Consider the following 20,441-nt stretch of genomic DNA (forward strand, 5'->3'; position numbering starts at 1 on the left):
AATGTAGTAATAGAACTTTATCCAGATATGCTACAAAGCTACATGAACAATATAGGTTAATAATTACTTAAATAAGTGCAAACATGTGCTTCAGGTTTGGCAATCATCAGCTCATCACTGAGACTTTCATGTCAATATTACATCTAATTGTGCTGGTGGCAGAACTGTAGTACAATGAATTGTTCATCAAAGTTTATTGTGTTAATCTAGTGCTCAGCCCAACTGGAAACCTCACTGCATGTTACTGATGTGATAAAGCAGCCTTGTAACCTTGATTGTTTATGTTGGTGATATCAACCCACTTTTAATTTAAATTGAGATATTACACTATAGTATGATATGGAATTGTTAAATCAAAGTGTAGAGGTTAATTCCATGAAAATGCTATGAGGGAACATGCTGTAGGAAGAAGTGATTATCTGACTGACCATCCAGCAATTTAAATCAGCCAATTTCCACTCCAAATTGACTGATCTTAAAAGTGATTTTTTCACTCTCTGCTTTTCTAAGTTTTATGGTAATGCAGTTGAAGTGCTCTTTCATACAGAGTTTTATGGTAGCTGAGTAAGTGCACATGTTGTTCTATTGCTGGAACTTACTGTAAACTGAGAATAGCCAGGCAAGCTTTAGAGAGAGAAGACAAGAGTAATGGAGAAGGGTATCACTGCAGCCAGGAGCAAAATGTCAAGAAGGAGGGCAATGTTGAGTGGGAGGGACTACAGTGTTAAGTAGGAGAGGTTTATGACCTGTTGACATTTGATTAGTCATGACATAATACGAATAGGTGGATATAATATCAATGTCAATGTCAATTTATTTATATAGCACATTTAAAACAACATAGGAATGCTGTGGCCAAAGTGCTTTACAATAATAGAATAAAAGAAAACAAACAAATAACGTAAATAACATAAATAGGAATAAAATATATGAATATAAATGAAATACATAATAAATAGAAGCAATGTTATATAATCACAATGAGGAAACCATCAGTATTACTGAAGGTCATGGAATGCAAGTGAATAGAAATGAGTCTTTAATCTTGTTTTGAACAGTTCAATTGTAGACGACTCCTTTATATGATGAGGTAAAGAGTTCCACAGGCGAGGGGCAGCAGCTGCAAAAGCCCTGTCCCCCTTGGTTTTACACTTGGTACGAGGGACAACAAGAGACAACTGCCCAGAAGATCTTAGCACTCTGGATGGCTGGTGTAAAACACACGATTCCGATAAATAGGCAGGAGCAAGCCCATGTAAAGATTTAAAAACTAGCAACAAGATTTTAAAATCAATTTGAAAACTGACAGGCAGCCAGTGTAAAGAGGCTAAAACAGGAGAAACAGAGATATACTTTCTTGCCCCAACCAGAAAGCGAGCGGCAGCATTCTGAACCAACTGTAACCTGTGTATCAGGGATTTGTTAATCCTAGAATACATCGAGTTGCAGTAATCGAGGCAAAAGAGAGGTTACTGTCAAAGATAACACCTAGGATGAAGGTATATAGAGAATAAAATAGAACCCAAAATGGATCCCTGAGGAACACCATATTTAAGAGGAGCTGTAGATAAGAAAGAGGAATTTTAAGTCACTGAAAAGTGTCTATCAGTTAAATATGACCTCAACCAATTAAGAGCAGCCCCTTTAAGCCCAACAAGATGTTCAAGCCGCATCAGCAATATCTCATGGTCAATAGTGTCAAATGCAGCGGACAGGTCAAGGAGGAAAAGGACTGCCGCGTCACCTGAGTCAGTAGTAACTCAGATGTCATTGAATACTTTCAGGAGGGCCATTTCAACACCATGATAATGCCTAGAGCCAGATTGGTAGATCTCATATAAATTATTGGAGTTAAGGTGATCGACCAATTGATTATAAATAATTCTTTCTGGAATTTTAGCCAGAAATGGCAGTTTGGAAATTGGGCGAAAATTGGCTAAAACACCAGGGGACAGACTACAGCATGTTTAAAAAATGAGGGCACAACCCCCGCACTTATAGAATCATTGATAATGGCTAGTAAGGATGGGCCCAAAACATCAAAGGCTTCCACTAAGAGGCATGGTGGTACTATATTGATGGGGCTGGGAGCTGGTTTAAGGGTGTTAATAGTTCTTTTTAACTGTGAAAGTGAGGCTAGATCAAAGGATTCTAAGACGATGCCATGATTAACAGTAAGAAGTTCATAGCCAGTTTGAACAATGCCACAGCGGATAGTATCAATTTTGCTGACAAAGAATGATAGAAACTGCTCACATGAATGAACAGTGCTATTTAATCCCATCACAGAATGAGGGTGAATGGCCGCATTAATTGAATTAAATAAGAACATAGGATTCTTAGAATGACGGGATACTAAATTGGCAAAGAAATCTTGTTTAGTTTTCTTAACTGCAGCCTGGAAGTTGAAAAGAGAAGTCCTAAAAATCTGTTTAGAGACAATCAGTCCATCTTTTTTTCCAATGCTGTTCAGCAGTTCGACAGGGGCAGCGTAGCGATCGCATAGTTTCATTTAGCCAGGGAGCAGGTTTTACTGACAACTTATTACTGCGTATCTTGGGCGGAGCAATTGAATCTAAAACCGTTTTACAGGAAGAATTAAATTTTAAGACCTCGATACCACAATTTTGGATATGCACATCAAGACTGGAGACAATGGTTTTAAAATCAGAAATAATAGAATTTTAAAAGCGTGAGCAGCATGGGGGACAGCTCTTAGTCGGGACATCAACAGTCATATTCATATCTATCATTATAGAAAAGTGGTCAGTGAAAGAAACATCGTATAAATCAAAATTATTAACTGAAATATCACGAGTAAGAAAGAGATCAAGGGTGTGACCGAGAGAGTGAGTTGGCGTATTAATATGCTGGATAAAATCAAATGTGTCCAATACTGATAAAAAGTCATTAACCAAAGGTTTCGATTGACAACAAACGTGAATGTTAAAATCACCAACAATAAATACTTTGTCATGGGAGAGGGTAATATCAGCCAAGGAGATCAGAGAATTCATAAAAATGAAAGTATAATTAATTACCGGAGGTCTATAAACCATGGCAAGCAACAAAGAAGGGGAGCTGCACACTTTGAAAAGTTGCAGTTCAAAGTTGCTAAACGGACCCCATGTAAAGCTCCGGCACAAGAACATACTTGTAAAAACAGTGGCAATGCCCCCACCACGGCGAGTCAGACGAGGAGAGTTTAAAAATGAATAATCTGATGGTACCAAGTCAATAAAACATGAAGAGTCACCATTTAAAATCCAGGTATCAGTGATGAAAAAGATATCCAGATTATATGAGGTAATAAAGTCTTGCAGAATAAAAGTTTTATTAGACACTGATCTCACGTTCAACAGAACAGCCTTGATAGAGGTGGAAGAGCTCATTGCGGGATGAGCACGGGTGAGCGTGCAAAGATTAGCAGCGTTTACTGCCCAATTGCACACCGAGGAAAAGCGATGCCGCCTTGAAATAAAGAAATTAAATCCAGTATCCAGCGCCCATGGACCAGGGATGGAGTCCTGTGCAGGAGAAGATGAGTCATAGACGACTCGCAGGCATCGGGAATCCAAGCTCTGGGACTTGAGTCGGCGTTGTTTAACGGCTATGACGGCTTTTTTTTCACGTCGGCGGCAGGTGCGTTTGCGTCTCAGAGAGGCATTCAGATCACTGATACAGGTGAACACTGGCGTCCAGGTGAAGAAGTCAGGAGATGAATAAAACAAAGGTGGAGATTCACATAATATCCCAAAAGGAGATGAAAATTAAAAGGAAAGCAAGCAAGAATATAAGTTAAGTAAAGAATCATGATCATAGGACAGTGGTCGTTGAGATAAACTAATACAAAAAAACAAAGATAAAACATAGATTAGCGAGACGATCAGACGGCCAGCCAGACCAGTCAGCGCCATCTTCTGAGTGAGTGATATGTCTTGTCATTGCACATGCTGTCTGACGCACAGAACAAAGAATGCAAACAGTATGCTGAAAGAAATAAACACATTTATCATGTTTTTTTTCATTATTCTCGTATGATATATTGATTCACATGTAAAAAGTACAATGACACACCAGATGTTTCGATCACCGGGGCCTCATGTATAAACGGTGCGTACGCACAGAAATGTTGCATAATAACTTTTCCATGTTCAAATCACGATGCATAAAACCTACAGTTGGTGTAAAGCCATGCACTTTTCCACGGTACCTCATACCTTGTCGTACGCAAGTTGTCCGCTAGGTTTTGCAGACTGGCGGCACCCAGCGTCAAAGCAATGCTACTGTTCCTGTGTAATTACACCTTATGTTCCTGACACGGCTTTATAAATACACTGAAACTAACCGCATATTGTTTATTAGTGTAATGCATCTGATTGTAATTAACTTGTAACAATATAATGGTCCAGGGAATAGCCATAGTATTCCAAATACCATAACTGCTTTAGCGTTGTTACTCTCACCTTCTTCTTCTTTCAGCTGCTCCCGTTACGAGATACCACAGCGGATCATCTTTTTCCATATTACTCTCACTGCACCAGTAGGAGTATTCATATCACTGTATCTGAGTGTGAACCACAGCAGCAGCTGATCGGAAAGAGAATTATCGTTCAGCTTCAAGCACACGCTGTCTCAGCCACGGCAAAACGTTTCAAAGCCTTTCCTGTACGGATCTCGCGGTTCAGAAACAGTTTCATCCCAAGAACTTTAAACGCACTTATTGCTTCTTGTAGAAGTGTTTGTACTTATAAGTACAATCACCCCAATGTAAACTTGCACTACAGTTATAATATCGGACAACCAGAGCCACTTTATAAAGCGCGTATTTACATATGATGACGATATAATTTTTAAGATGAAATGCAGCAAAATATGTTTATTATATTATACAGATAAAACTTTAACTTCATTTAAATAATCTATATTCTTCACTGGGACTGCCGTGAAGGATAGAATAATTAAACATGTACTACAAAGATATTTCAATGCTCCTTAAACGTTTTGAAGAATCGGCGCTCTAAGCTTACAGATGGCGTAACGTCTATTACATAGCTGATTGTGTTACTTGGACAAAGAAAAGCAAGGACTGCAGGGGCGGCTACGCCAATATATATTGAATAAAAAAGAGAAAGAGAAAATAACAACACAGCTAAAAACGCAGCAACAAATTTCTGCAAAAGTTAAATGCTTGTGTTATGAGCACGAGGCAGCTATGCATTGTCCGCAACGGACGTGGCCATCCCCATAAGCTACCTTACTGACATTGGCGGGCGAAGGAGCCAACGATTCTTCCTCTGCCCAGTGCCACCACAAGCCTAGAGCCGCCCCTGAGTACTGCTGCAATAAATTATTTCGTCGAAGGTCGCACACAATCACTGAGCCGTGAAACCCATGTTTAATAACGTGCTTTAACTACTATCATCATGAAAATGATATCACGTATACATTTCAGTATTTTAGTTATTCAGAGAGCTGTAATATCACGAATGTAATGGATTCCGTGTCCAGTTGGAGAAAGAGAGCCGGTTTAAGAAGCAAGTAGTGATTCACACACATAGAGCACATAGAAGATCACATACAAAACAAAGCATTTAACGTGCTACTTTAATTACGATGTGATTTGAGAAACTGGTTAATTAAATGATTTTAAGATGAAGTTTATGATGTTCTACTTTAATGACAAAATAAACTACATGATTAAAGTGGAAATTTCGAGATTGAAGTTGACATTTCGTGCTTTTTCCCTACTGTGTGCCTTTTTTTTGCTCTGTACCATAATAAGCTTTCATATGACACTCAGACAGTGGGCTACAACTCGCCTTTTCACGGCGACTTTAATAAGTAACTTCTTTTTTATTTCCAGCACTGTGCGATTTAGTGAACGCGAGCTTTCAAGTTTCTCCAACACGCTATGTCACTCGATCAACTTCCTTTTGTTGATTATACCACGGTTTAATTAAACAAATAGTATGTTTTTCCTTTGCCTCCACTTGGTATTCGCTGAAATTCTTATATTTTCCCCCGTGCTTTTCCCATTGTCTTTTCACAGAAGGCTGAGCTTAAGGGCGATTTATATTGATTTGCATATTCAAAGAGGTGTAATTCTGGGAGGAGTTGGGGCGTTACATAAAGCACGTGCATGAGCGTTACTTTTCACGCTGATCGGGATTTATGTAGCAGAAGAACGTGGAAGTTGGAGGACGCACAGATTCCTGCATCTGGATTTTTCTGTGCGTAAGCACATTTCGGCTTTTGTGCTTACGCCATGTTAAAGTGCGAGTTCTACGCGTGGCGTTATACATGAGGCTCCTGGTAGCTGACATGTGCAAATGGAGTAAATCGTTCAAGTAATTCAAACACTGTTCCCCTTTAATGGGAAGGATTGTTTGCATTTCAACTGTCAGCTTATGAATCCTGAAGAACTGTCTGCCAAGTGTATTGCATCTTCAAGCCGAAAACTAAAGCAGTAGTTTACTGGAATGTTGCTTGCTTGCACATATCACAACCACTCAATATTCCAATAACATGACGTATTAGAGACATAAACGATACTATTAATGTGTAGTTGAGGTAAGCCAAGCAGCAAGCAATAAGAACAGGAAGGAGAATGCCACTGAATTCTTTTTAAGCTAGATCAGTGACAGTCTGAAATGAAAATTAAAATGCTGGGAATGAAATGAAGAATAGTGAGAAGGTAAAATGAACAGAAAGTAAAGGCATGAAATGAACACTAAAACCCGAGAGTGTGAAATGAGGAAACTATAACAACATGAAAGAGGTTTTAAAAATGCAGAATGTAAAGTGAAGAATTCACATTAAATATCCAGAACATGAAATGAAAACTGAAAAGTGATGGACCAAGAAGCAAAACCAGTGCTCTTGAACATCAAAGCAACTGTGATTGCTGTGCACCAAGCAGCCGCTGGTGGAGGTTTTGATGGCATGCATTTAAGAATAAAATCTGTCTTTGCATCCTAAGAACAATTACATTCCAAATTTATCTTTCCAGCAACACATTTCTTTCACTATCAGAAACTACTATGGTGGAAAAAATATTGTTCAGTTTCGAAGGCTCAGGCAGCATTTCTGCAATATATAAAACCATTTTAGAGTCCCTCCCTTTCAAACATCTAAGAGGACAGTGCGACCTCTTACTCAATATCTCAGAGAATTCACTCGAGCTTCATATGAGCAAAGCATAAAATTATTTAACTCAAAATTATATATCAAGCACATCTGTCTCGTTTAAAATTGTCCAAAATGTTTCCAGGGCAAGATCCACCCTGCGAACGCTGCAATCAAGTTCTAGCCTCATTGGGCCACATGTTTTGTGCCTGCACCAAATTAACATCATTCTGGACCAAAATCTTTAAATGCCTTTCAGACAGCCTTGGTGTTACAATCCTTCCTAACCCATTAACAGTTGTGTTTGGTGTACTTCTAGATGGGCTTAAAGTGGAGAAGGACAAACAAACTGTAATTGCTTTGACTACACTATTGGCATGTAAAGTTATCTTGCTCAACTGGAAGAATCCTAACTCTCCCCTTTTAAGTCAGTGGGTAACTGATGTTTTACACTATTTGAAACTGGAAAAAATCTAATTCTCACTTAGAGGATCTGTGCAGAACATTTTCAAAACCTGGCAGGATATAATCAAGAACATTTTATATTAAGCTCTTAATGAACTGAGGAAGCAGATTCTCTCCCCATTTGTTTTTCTTCTCCATTTATCTTTACTCACTTATTAATTCATCAATTTGCTTATTTTTACTAGCTTTAAGTTTTACTCTGTTGGCCATGCTCTTTTTCTCAGGGGTGGTGGTTGATTTGTTTTCAATCCTATTTTTGTAAAAAGTGATCTAATTGGATGGTATATTGTGTGATTACAATTAAATAAAAAAAAAAGAATAAAATCTGAGTGTGTGAATTTGACACTAGAGCGTACACTTGAAATCATCAAATGTGCAACTGAGATTGAAAAAACTTTCAGCATAAAGTGAAGTTTACAAAATGACAGCTTGAAATTAACATGCCATTAGGCTGGTCGTTCTTGGACTATGTTTGTGTTTTGGGAACATGGCTTAACTTTTATTGCAATGTATCCTGTTAATCCTTTTTAAATTGTGTATTTTCCCTATTATAAGCTGTGTAGACATCAGAGTATTCATGACAAACTTTTACAACTTCAAGTGTACCAACCTTTTAGTTTGAAAACATCATTGTACCTGTCAAGTATGTCCCCTCCCACAAAACTTTGCCCCTCCTGCTCGACATTTGGCTCCTGGCTGCAGAGATATATACATGGAGTATTGCCTTTTACATTAAAGAAGTGGAGTAATAAACTGAGAAAAGGGAATCTGAAGTCATTTTTTTACAGAGAGGAACTGCAAATGTTTCTAATCCCCAGCTGAACTTCAAATGGAAGAAAGTAGAGGTGCATCTTCAGCAGAAAGAAAGCTGGGTTAAGAATTTTTCATTTTACCCTTTAATTAAAATGGATACTTTTTGTCTCAGTGTGAACAGTAAGTGAGTCTGTGTTTAGTACAGCAGCAGTTTAAATTTTTCTATATTACACATAAACTTGTTATACATGTTAGCCTTCTATCTTCTTTATATATAATGAGGTGGTTTAAGGGGAATTTATCTATTTTAATAATTTTTTATGGTTACTGTAAAATAAGCCTACATAATTTCACTTTATTAATAACAAATGAGTAGGTAACACCTTTGGCAAGATGACAACATTGTCTATTTAATTCAGTCTTTCAGCTTTGTTTTTGTTTAATTTAAATTGGAGATCTTACCTGGTGGTCTTTATTAAGTAAATATCACTTGGAATAAAATGACAGAGAAAAAGAAAAAATGCAGCTTTTAATAACCTCTGAAGACCTTCAGATTGCTGGTGTTTATACTGGCCACAAAAATCTATTTTTGCTAGTTGCTTCCAGTAAATTGAAGTCAATGAAACTACAGAAAGTTCATAGTGACTTTGAGCCAAAGCCAAAACATTTTAATTAATTAATTTACATGTGACACTTGGCAATACACTATTGAGAAGTGCTGTTTGATATTAAAATATCAGCATTTGCATAAAGAATAGTAACAAATAAAATTCTTAATTTAAAAAGTAACACTTTGAAATATAATTAAAACATAAAAACTCTTAATTTAGTATAAATATATGAACACAAAATATTTTTTGATTTTTTTTTAATGACAATCATTTGTGGGCATTCGTATTTACCTCATGCTGCAACGGCTAAAGCATGGGACTTTAAACTACAAAGTTATCAGTTCAGCCATCACATCTGAAACATAGTGTCATCTTGAGCAGATCACTTTATCCAGATGTGCTGTAACTGTAATATGATCTTTGATAAAATGTTCTCAGCATGTAATAAATTCATTGTACAGGTAAGATAGTATATCCTGATTTGGCTCTTCAGCCTGTAGCCAGCAACTGCCACTTTTTTCCAGGCGTAAGCCTGTTAACCAATTTCTGTTCAGGAGGCTGATACGTACTGCCGGACTTTACGAATCCTGCTAGGGCATGCTCAGCTATTGCTGTTGTGCAGTTTGCTGCTACCCTGCACCTCTCCAGAATCTTGGCTAGCTTTTTCAGGACCTGATCATGGCGCCACCTGAAATGTCCCTGGGTCAAAGCCACCTTACACCCTGACAATATGTGCTGGAGGCTCACTTTGATGATCCTGCAGAGGGAAGAGCCTACCTCCTCACCATACCATTGTGTGAGGATACAAGGGCATGGGAGGAAGTTGTAGGTTTCCCTCAACAGGAAGCTAAGTCTAGATTATGGTGTCCCCCAGATGTCTGCCCAGCTGATGTGTCGGTTAATGGTAGCGCCCCATCTTGTCCAAATCCCTTGGCTGCCTTGGGATATTGCTTTCACATGGAAAAGATCAAGCTCCAGCCTGGTGACTTCGTCCACCAACATGATCTTCTGTTGTTTCTTGGTGGCTTTGGACCAGAATTGGTGCGCTTCTCCCCTGCACAAGCCAGCATGACTGGTCTGGACCTCCCCCACCACCTCTAGATGTTGCAAACTGGAAATCGCCCAATCCACCTCAACCTGCACCTTCCATTTGCGACCTGTGCGGATGGGGACTTTCGCACTCCTTTTGAGTGGGTCTGTCGAGTTCTTTAGCTCCAACACAAGCCTTTTCCTGTTTGTATACCAGGCTAATGAACTTGATAGGGAGCTCCAGCATGCTCTGGCTGAAGAGACCAACATGTGAAAAGAAGGAGGGCAATCCTAGCTACTTATGGATGTAACTGTTAGCGAGACCATCCATCCTGTTGACTTCTGAGGAGGAGATTTTGCAGACATTTAGAGGCCACATGACCCGTTGGTATAGGGTGTGCTGATAACACCACTCCTTGTACTTTCCAGGTAGGTGGCTCTGCTCGATATTTGCCAGCCGCTCAGCAAGTTGATACTTGGCTAGTTTTCCCATTTGCCTATCGGACAAGTTTGTGGTGTACTGCCTTCCCAGGCTTTGCAGTAGTTTCTTGTCCAGCCGTGGAATGGGCTCCCCTCCTGCAACAAAGATTTTACTGACTTGCAATATGCCTTTCCTTATCAACATACTTCTTGATTTTCTGGCCTTGACATTCATTCTTCCCCATACAAGGAGCTCTTCAAGGCGCTTGAGGAGCCTAATTGTGCATGGAGCCATTTCAAGGATGCTTGTCATGTCATCCATATAACTCTTCAGTGGTGGTAACCTCTCGCTTGTTGGTAAATTGATACCTTCAACTACCTGGCTGGCCCCTCTGAGAATTACCACGAAGGCTATCACAAACAGGATGGGGGAGATGGTGCATCCCATGGCAATTCCACATTCTAACTGTTGCCATCCTGTCGTGTAGCCCTCCAGAGTGAAGCACATCTGCAGGTTACTGAAGTATCCAGTGATGATGTTCTGCATGCAACTCGGGACATGAAACAACTACAAAACAAAGTCTATCAACCTATGTGAAACTCAGCCGTAAGCATTGGAGAGATCTAACCATGCCACATGCAAGTAACTCTTCTCTCTCTTGGCGCGCTGCATCTGGTCCCAATCAAAGAAGAGTGCTCCATGCATCCAAGGAAGCCATAATGAAGTTAGCCATCCTTTTTGCCAGAATCTCAAAGAAGATCTTCCCCTCTACATTCAGCAAGGCAATGCTTCTGTACAGACTGATGGTCTGGGAGTTCAGCTCTTTGGGAATGAACACACAAACAGCTTGCTGACACACTACCGGAACTTACTGTTTCCTCCAAGTTTCAAGCTGTTTTCATTAGCTTTCAAAGTGCTCTGACTACTCGGGGGCAGTTCTTATAGAGCACATAATATAATATATAATAATAAGATTAAGAAGATTAAGATGCAGCATTGTAATGTATGCTCAAGATGAAAATAATCTATTGAAAATAAATATATTGGGAAGAATGTTCACAGTCTGGGTAGAAAGAGTCCAAGGAGAACGCCTGTAGAGGTTTTCAAAATTTGAAGAGTATAACAAGATATTTATAATGAAATTTGCCACAAGGTACGAAAAAGGGGAGAGAAAAATACTGAGAAAATTCCTTTCCATCATGAAGCTAACTATCAAAGCATTGTTTAATTAAAGAGAGATACAAAATGAAAAAACTCTTTATTCAATCAAAAGACCACAAAGAATAATGCTTTCAAAAATAGAAACATTAGAACAACAAAAAGAATCAAATAAAATAATGATAAACTTCTAAACCTTTAAAAAATAGAGACAAAGTAAAATTCTAATTTAACCAAAACCAAGCAAATGTAGGCATTCCAAACAAGAACATGAATGAACAGTGGCAAAATTCTCTATAACAAAGCAGGGTCAAAACACAAAGGAAAATGTCAAAAACAACACAGACACCAAAACAAGACAGTTAAAAGACCTCAAGACCTTAACCATAACTAAGATCAAAATGGGGGGCAGAAGCACCAAACTTTGTAATGCCTCTACATTGATGCAGTGACTGAAAATTCTTTAAATCGTCCTCCTGGGCTATGAGACAACCCTGAAGCACGAGCTCTTACAGCTATAGAGAAATGTCCACTTCTCAACACTGTATCTTAAGCTGAACTGAAAAATACCAGATTTTAAAGAAATGTTCCCATTTCTAAATTAAACATCTATATTATAAGTTATTGAATATTTTCATATAAATTTTCCACTGTCTTTATCTTATGGGCATAAGTATAAGTATCAAATTGCAAGGACCAGGTAGGCACAATCAGAATTTTTTCATTGCAAGCAACTATTTTCTGTTTCCATTGCCTTCTGCAAAGTACTGTTATGCAATATACCTACCTATTCATATGTAATATTTATAATCATTTACAGAACTACTTGAACATATATTTATTAAATGGCATGTTCATTTAAAATACTCAAGTTGATACAGTTCATACATTGATTAATTAATTCATTCATTCATTAATGCACACAAATATTCTGTTTGTGGCTCATGACAGAGAGTTTAAAAAACTGAAAGGGGAAACTTTACTTTGCGTCTTTTTAAATAGTGCATTACATAAAAATAGATTCTTAAAAAACATTCAAAATTGATTTATAAATTTGATTTTAGTTGATTTACACATCACAAATCTGTACTAGCATTTCAGTTGTACTGGATTTGCAAAAATGACTACTGGCTAGAAATGTAATTTTTTTTAACAAATAATATTTTCTATTCATCCACTCACGGTCAAATCCACCTAGTCCACTAGAACCTAACTGTTAGCAATGGCACCAGCTGCAAAAAAGAAATCAAAAACCAGACACGAAGTTTGTTTTTAACAAAAGATAATAATGCAAGAAAACATAAAAAATAGACTGCATGGGTCTTGCTCCAGATTCTATTTTATAATATTTTGTGGCACTAGTAAGGTTAAAAACAACTTGAGTCTAGACAATTATCATAGTTCAATGTTAAAAAAATATAATAACACCTTAGTGTAACTGTGCGCACCATGCTCATCCTCTGTATTATTTAGTACAGTTAGTGAAGTACATCAAGTTCAAGCAAGAAAGAATATCACTGCAGTATTGAACGTATTTAGATTCTTTTCACATATTGAACCAAATTTCAGAAAAACAACTGCTCCAAAGAAAAAAAAAAATTGACCATTAAGAAATATTTTCCAAAACAAAAAGATAATGTTAACACCAAATGCATTTAAACATAAATCTTAACTAATAAAATACTTTAGAAGATCAAATATTTACACCCAACTGATTTCTAGGTGATAGAATAATAGACCTACGGTGGGTTGGCACCCTGCCCAGGATTGGTTCCTGCCTTGTGCCCTGTGTTGGGTGGGATTGGCTCCAGAAGACCCCCATGACCCTGTGTTCGGATTCAGCGGGTTGGAAAATGGATGGATGGATAGTCTAATAGACTAAATGTTGGTAACAATTAAAACTTAATGAAGCATGCTGAATACAGCAAGGTGATATGCCATCTTTTTCAGAATATCATCTTGTAACAGTGGTTCTCACCCATTATTCTTCCAAGGTCCTCCAGAGAACCACAAGAATATACAGGGCCCCCCTGTACAGGTCATGATATTGACAGAGGTGCTTATTTTTAACTTTTATTTTTTAGCAAAACCATATTTGCTGCTATCTTATTTCACTGCCTGTTTTTTTAAAAAAATGCAAAATTAAGAGAATATTTCAAAAGCAGCCTGTTTGTTTTTATTACATACAATTTATTTTTACTAGTGTCTAAGTTTCTTAATCATAACATAAAACAGCTTTGCATTTTTAAGTATGGATAATAGCTAGTAATTACCAAAATACAGAATTTGTCACTGCAGATATTTTTGCTAACAAAAGCTGCTTAGTTGACCTAAGTATTGTTTTTTAAATTAAGCACAAAATTATTATGTACTGTATATGAAGAAATATTTCTGATAAAATTAAATAAATAAATAAATAAGCAAATAAATAAAAGTACTGTGAAATATGAGCAAAAAATTAATGTCTCATGAAATGTGAGCATAAATAAATATATCATGAAATATGTTTTTGTTTCTTATCTACTTATTTAATTTTGTCCACTTCAAAATGAAATACGGCTTGAAATAAAACTGTCACTTTCATTTGTCAAAGTTGAAAGGGTGGGCACATCCTTTGTTTTGATTGGTGAATCATCTTCAGTGGAGTGCTCATGTCTATTTTTTTATTTCTGTGTGGGAGATTGAGGTAAATGATATATATATATAGAGAGAGAGGTTGATAGCACAAGTGGAAATGGGTCACATATTTCAGAAAGAAAATTGAAAATTTAGAAGAAGAAATTACACCTGAACTGAAGTATAGCCTAGTTCATTGCACCAGTTCTTCAATGTTTTCAAAAGTAGTTTCATTGATATTTTAGTCTAAAAGGGCCACCAACATTATAATTTCTTGTTATTTCTTGTGATGAATCTGCATGGAGCGTTTCCATTAGTGATAGTGACATTTAACATGAGTGGAAATGCAAACACATGTTCTCTATCAAGTCAGCAGAAAAGGCCTCAGTACGTCAACCAAGAACTTCTCAAAAAGACAGAAGAATGGTGTGGGCCAGTAATTGCAGTTACAAAAGCTTCAGGAAGACCAGTGGCCAGTCCTGACACCTGTGCAGCTTTAAAAAATGAATGGAGTAGTGGCAGCAGAGTGTGTAAAATCAACCTATCATGTCTTTGGCATCATGCTAAAACACTAAATTTCCTTATGGAAGTGTGGCATGTCACTTTATATTCACTTTGTTGTGGGATCATTGTGAGTAACCTCTTTCTATTCTAATCATATACTAGTAATAATAATAATTATTATTTGCATTTATATAGTGCTTTTCTCACTACTCAAAGCGCTCAGCAATTGCAGGTTAAGTAGCTGTGGTGCACTGTGCTGCACTGATTGCCACAAGAAGACACTGGTGACGCAATTTTAAATGCAGGTATAAATTATACACAGATTAAATCGATGAAATGTATATTAAAGGGAGTATTCGAGAAAGCTGACAGTCACTGCACACCGTATGTATTGTATTTTAGATTTTGATGATAACAAGATAACTTTAACAAGATTGAACAAGTTTGACACTCTTGCTGTATCTTGATTTTTAGTGATTTGAATATATTGCTGTAATTGCATAATTATTTTTAGTCATCTGGTGCCCCTCTAAAAGTTTATTGAAGCTACTTCGTGGGTTGTTGCCCCCTGGTTGAGAATCACTGTCTTATAACACAGTGAAAGTTGCATAAAAATTGATTAAAAAAAAACTCATAGGATTCAACTGTCAAACAGATATGACTTAACAGAGAAGAAAGAATATTTCAAATATTAGAAATTTCCTAAAGAGCTTGTAACACAATTTTCTTCTTCTTCTGGCTGCTCCTGTTAGGGGTTGCCACAGCGGATCATCTTCTTACATATGGTCCTGTCTTCTGTATCTTGCCATGTGACACCCAGCACCTGCATGTCCTCTCTCACCACATCCAAAAACCTTCTCTTAGGCCTTCCTCTTTTCAATCAATCAATCAAAATCTTTATTGTCATTGTAGCAATGAGACATTGTACAACAAATATACCCAGCATCTCTCCTCTGCACATGTCCATACCAACGCAATCTCGCCCTTCTGACTTTGTCTCTTAACCGTCCAACTTGAGCTGACCCTCTAATGTGTTCATTTCTAATTCTGTCCATCCTCGTTACACCCAATGCAAATCTTAACATCTTTAACTCTGCCACCTCCATCTCTGTCTCCTGCTTTCTGGTCAGTGCCACTGTCTCCAACCCATATAACATAGCTTGTCTCACTACTCTCTTGTAGACATTCCCTTTCACTCTTGCTGATACCCACCTGTCACAAATCACATTTTCATGTAATGCTTACATCTTTTGTTTAGTCATAGGAAATTGTTTAAATGTGTTGAAAATGTAATAACATACTTTAAGAGATTTTATTATCAGAATTTACAGTCTACTTACACGTGCAGCATATTTCATGAAATGTTCAATCCCAGTTTGCACTGTATCCCTTGATTTTTTCCTCTTTTATATTACCTTATGTAATCAAGGATAAACTATTCTTCACTGTTATATACTGCTCTGAAAAACCTAACTACCAGTGAACATAGTTTAAAATTCTCCATTAATTTTACCCTTCTGCCTATAAGTAGCATGTAAACTGTGTTGTTTCTGTCTAGAAGGTTTTTAAGCTCTTCACTAAACTCAGAATAGGATTGGGCAGTCCCATAAAGGAATTTACTTACAGGGTTGTGTTTCTTCATTTAACTTCTATTACGTTCTACTTTTCATTCAATAAAAATGATCTCTAAAACAGTCAATGGATTTTAATGGATTATAGTACTGTTTGCTTTTGAAACCTAATGCAAAGCAATCTGCTGTATTCCAAAGCCAGGATTACACCAGACATGAAAGTGTAAGTGCTCCTCATGAGCACAAAATTGCAGTTAATTTGCCTTCAAAAAAGCAAATGGGGATAATGTTGCATTTAGAGTTATAAGTACAGAACCAGGCACTTTCAAGGGGATGGAAGTGCTACTAGGGCTTAAGAAATTAGTGTGTTCACCCTGGGGGTTTCACAGGTAATGGATTCAGAACTGACAGAAAAAAAATCAACAGACAGCTTTTTCTCTGGACATATCAAAAATGGTAGTTAATTGTAAATACAAATGGTTAGTCAGGAGCCATGTTAGTATCACCAGTAAGCAAATCATGCCATACATGGTTTGAAATAAATTTAACTATCTAAATCTTCAAAATCCTAGTAGTAATTACTTATGCACTCATAATGGCTGAAAGAACCATTTCTTTGTAGGTATTATAAAGAGTGTTTTGAATGACTAATGCACACTGATACCTTTTTCAGTACTACGGTAATTCTGAATTGGCCCAATGTAAGTGAGCATGAGAATATGCATGAATATTTCCTGTAATATCCTGACATCTATTCTGGGCTTGGTTTCTACCTTCCCTAAGCAAGAACAGAATTAGGTCTGGTTCTAAGACAGTCTTCACTGGAATAGGCAGGTTTGATAAATAAATGAAAGAATGAATATTTAAAACTGTGTCCTACTTTCAATCATGGAAATATACATTAGTTCTTTTAATTACGGTACTTAATTTCATGATGAAAAACTGGTGATATTATGTACTTGTCTCAGCTTTCTGCATTGATTTTTCTCCTCTACAAGATTTTATTGTACTTCACTGGCATTAAGGTAGAATGGTAAGCATGTGGGCTCCAATTCAAGAGTTACAGTTTGTAGCATAACTGTTACAGATGTCTGTTCTCATTACTCTGATAAGGGTTTCTTGATAGAGTAAGTTTAACTATCTACTGTAAGGTGCTCTCCTTGTCTATAACCCCCAGGTTGCATTCATTACTGACATTGCCAGTTTATTCATTCAATCAAAATGTTTACTTGGGCATATTGAAATATGTACCATTTTCAGGTATTGCATAAAAAAGTAAAAACTGTGTATGCTGTCATGGAGTGCCATTACTGTGCTGTGTTACTGTGTTGCAGTTGTTTAATATTGCACTACTAACCTCAGTGTTGCTAATCTTATAATATAGTTCATATAGGGGGTTACAGAATCTCAGTGTTGCCAATGTGTAATAACACCTGCTGGAATGCAATGGGCTCCTCCTTTGTTTTGTGATGATTCATATGTGATGACCATGACTCATGATGACTTTGTTTTGTGATGATATCAGTCAGTAAAGTCATCAAGTCAGTCTGTAAAAGATTAATATGAAGACATGATGTGAGAAACTTCTGATTATCAGAGGGAAATAAATAGGGGTGCAATTTGAACCCTACTAATGTTTCTACTGAATGTGTGTCATTCATTCAGGTACAATATACAACCTAGTATCAAATATACTGTATTTGTGGATTAAAGTATATTTAATTATCTGACCCAACCTATTACAAGAAGTGATCTTTACCGCTTTCTGTGTAAGTTACAGAATTTACAAAATGTCTCAGAGATGCATCTTTCAAAAACAGCTTGTGAAGGTTTTCTGTTACTATTATTTTATTTAATTAAAAACTAATTCCTCCCTTGGACTAATTTTCTAATGAGCATTTTTGAACACTGTTGAACATTAACTACTCTTTGTATAAATGCTGCACTTTGAACTAAATTAAGTGGGAGTTCAGGGTGTTGTTTGTAGATGGGTGCAAAATTGGCCCAGACACAAAGAGTACAGGGTGATGGCGTGAGTAACCCTATCAAAATTGGCTGATGTTGAGTGGTGTTCCACAGGGTTCAGTGCTGGGACCACTGCTATTTTTAATATATATGAATGATTGGGATAGGAATATAAGTAAAAAGCTGGTTAAAGATACCAAGCTTGGTGGATTGACAGATAATCTAGAATCCACTGAATCATTACAGAGGGACTTGAAAAGTAAATGGGATTGTGCATATTTGTGGCAGATGAAATTTAATGTAAGTAAATGTAAAGTATTACACGTAGGAAGCAAAATATTAGGTTTGAATATACAATGAGAGGTCTGAAAATCGAAAAGTGCATTTTAAGGGAAGGATTTATGAGTCGTACTGGATTCTATACTATCAACTGCCAGACAGTGTTCAGCAGCCATTAAGAAGGATAACAGAATTTTAGGTTATCTAGCACAAAGTATAGAGTACAAGTCCAAGGAGTTTATGCTTAAGCTTTATAACACACTGGTTAGACATCATTTGGAATACTGCATACAGTTTTGGTCTCCAGGCTACAAAAAAGGACATAGCAGCGCTAAAAAAAGTCCAGAGAAGAGCAACTAGGCTGATTCCAGGGCTACAAGAGATAAACTATAAAGGAAGATTTAAAAAGTTTAAGCAAAAGAAGATTAAGAGAAGACATGATTGAAGTGTTTAAAATTATAAAGGGAATTAGTACAGTGGATCGAGACTGTTATTTTGAAATGTGTTAAACACAGGGACACAGTTGGAAATTTGTTAAGGGTAAATTTCATGCAAAGAACCACAGATACATGGAATAAGCAGTCAAGTGCTATGATAGATAGTAGGACTTCAGGGACTTTCAAAATTAGACATGATATTTAGAAGAAGTGAGTGGATAGGACTGGTGAGCTTTATTAGGCTGAATGGCCTGTTCTTGTCTAGATTTTTCTTATGCTCTAATATTCAGAGAGAACAAAGTCAATAAACAGCGTGGAGGTTACTTATAAATACAAAGGATTTAGTCAGGAGCCATGTTAAAACCTCCAGGAATTAAATCATGCCATACATACAGTAAATAATTTGATATAACTTTTGAAACAATTAGAATTATGTTCTCTTCAGAAATTGCAGGCTTTTCCTAAAATAAAATGCCAAAAGGTTGAAGACATGGCTTCTATGCCCAGCAATAAATATACAAACACAAGTAAAAAACAAATACGCAAATAAGCACCCAGTTGTTTCAACTACATTGGCTTCCTGTTTGATGTTGAATCATCTTCAAAAACCCCATTGCTAAATGACAAAGTTCTTGATTGCTTACCCTGTGATAGTTGACTTTATGTGCTACTGTCATGAATGCAATGCCCTTTTTCTTAAGGGGAATGAATGTTCAAATATGAGGCTTCTTGTGTTTGTGTTTATTTTTCACAAGGCCTGTCTTAGATCCCATCTGTATACTTAGTTATATGGAAGCTCTCTCATTTACCTCAGGACAGTGCACACACAAATTTGCCATGCATGTGAATTTAAATTTTTAATGTAGTTTATTTTTTACCTGTCATTTTAGCAAAAAAATTGTTTAAAACATTTACATGATAATAGACACTTGAATGGTGGGAAGAAATTTTAAAATGAACAATTACATATTTTAAAATTGCTGTAACATGAACTACTGTATAATAAAAAATATATCACTAAAGATATTTTTAAATTTTATACATAATGTTTGCTCAATGCAAAAATCAATTTTATAGTGAAAGGATTTGCAGTACTAACTAGTTTCTCACAAGCGACATGTTTTGACTGAATGCATAATGTGCACAATTACCGTGCCCATGTTAATTACCAAAATAGCTCAGTTTCAAATTTAACAATTCAACTATAATTTACAGGTGCATGCTATCTTAATTAGGTGTGGTATTAAAATGAAATAAAATGACTTCCTCTAGTAATTTTCCTCATTTAATTAAAAAAATTGAACAGTAGTTACAAAACATCAAATCTGCTGTGTTTAATTAGCAATCATGCAAATGAATATAAGTAACACGCAGTTGGACCCAGCAAAGATTTATTCTCCCATGTGCTAGTCAACCACATACACAGAGACACAGTGAAAACCATACAAGGAAAGCATACACTGTTGAAATTCTCTATTATTCCCTCTGGGTCATCTTCAAATGA

The 20,441-nt window shown here is 36.7% G+C and overlaps 1 protein-coding gene across 3 annotated transcripts in view; it reads right to left on the reverse strand.

The window, feature by feature from the left end:
* Positions 1-20,441, reverse strand: part of chst15 (carbohydrate (N-acetylgalactosamine 4-sulfate 6-O) sulfotransferase 15) — a 290,859-nt gene that overhangs the window by 137,643 nt on the left and 132,775 nt on the right. The gene's annotated exons all lie outside the window — the stretch shown is intronic.

Source organism: Polypterus senegalus, chromosome 1, assembly GCF_016835505.1.
Source record: "Polypterus senegalus isolate Bchr_013 chromosome 1, ASM1683550v1, whole genome shotgun sequence".
Lineage (NCBI taxonomy): Eukaryota > Metazoa > Chordata > Cladistia > Polypteriformes > Polypteridae > Polypterus > Polypterus senegalus.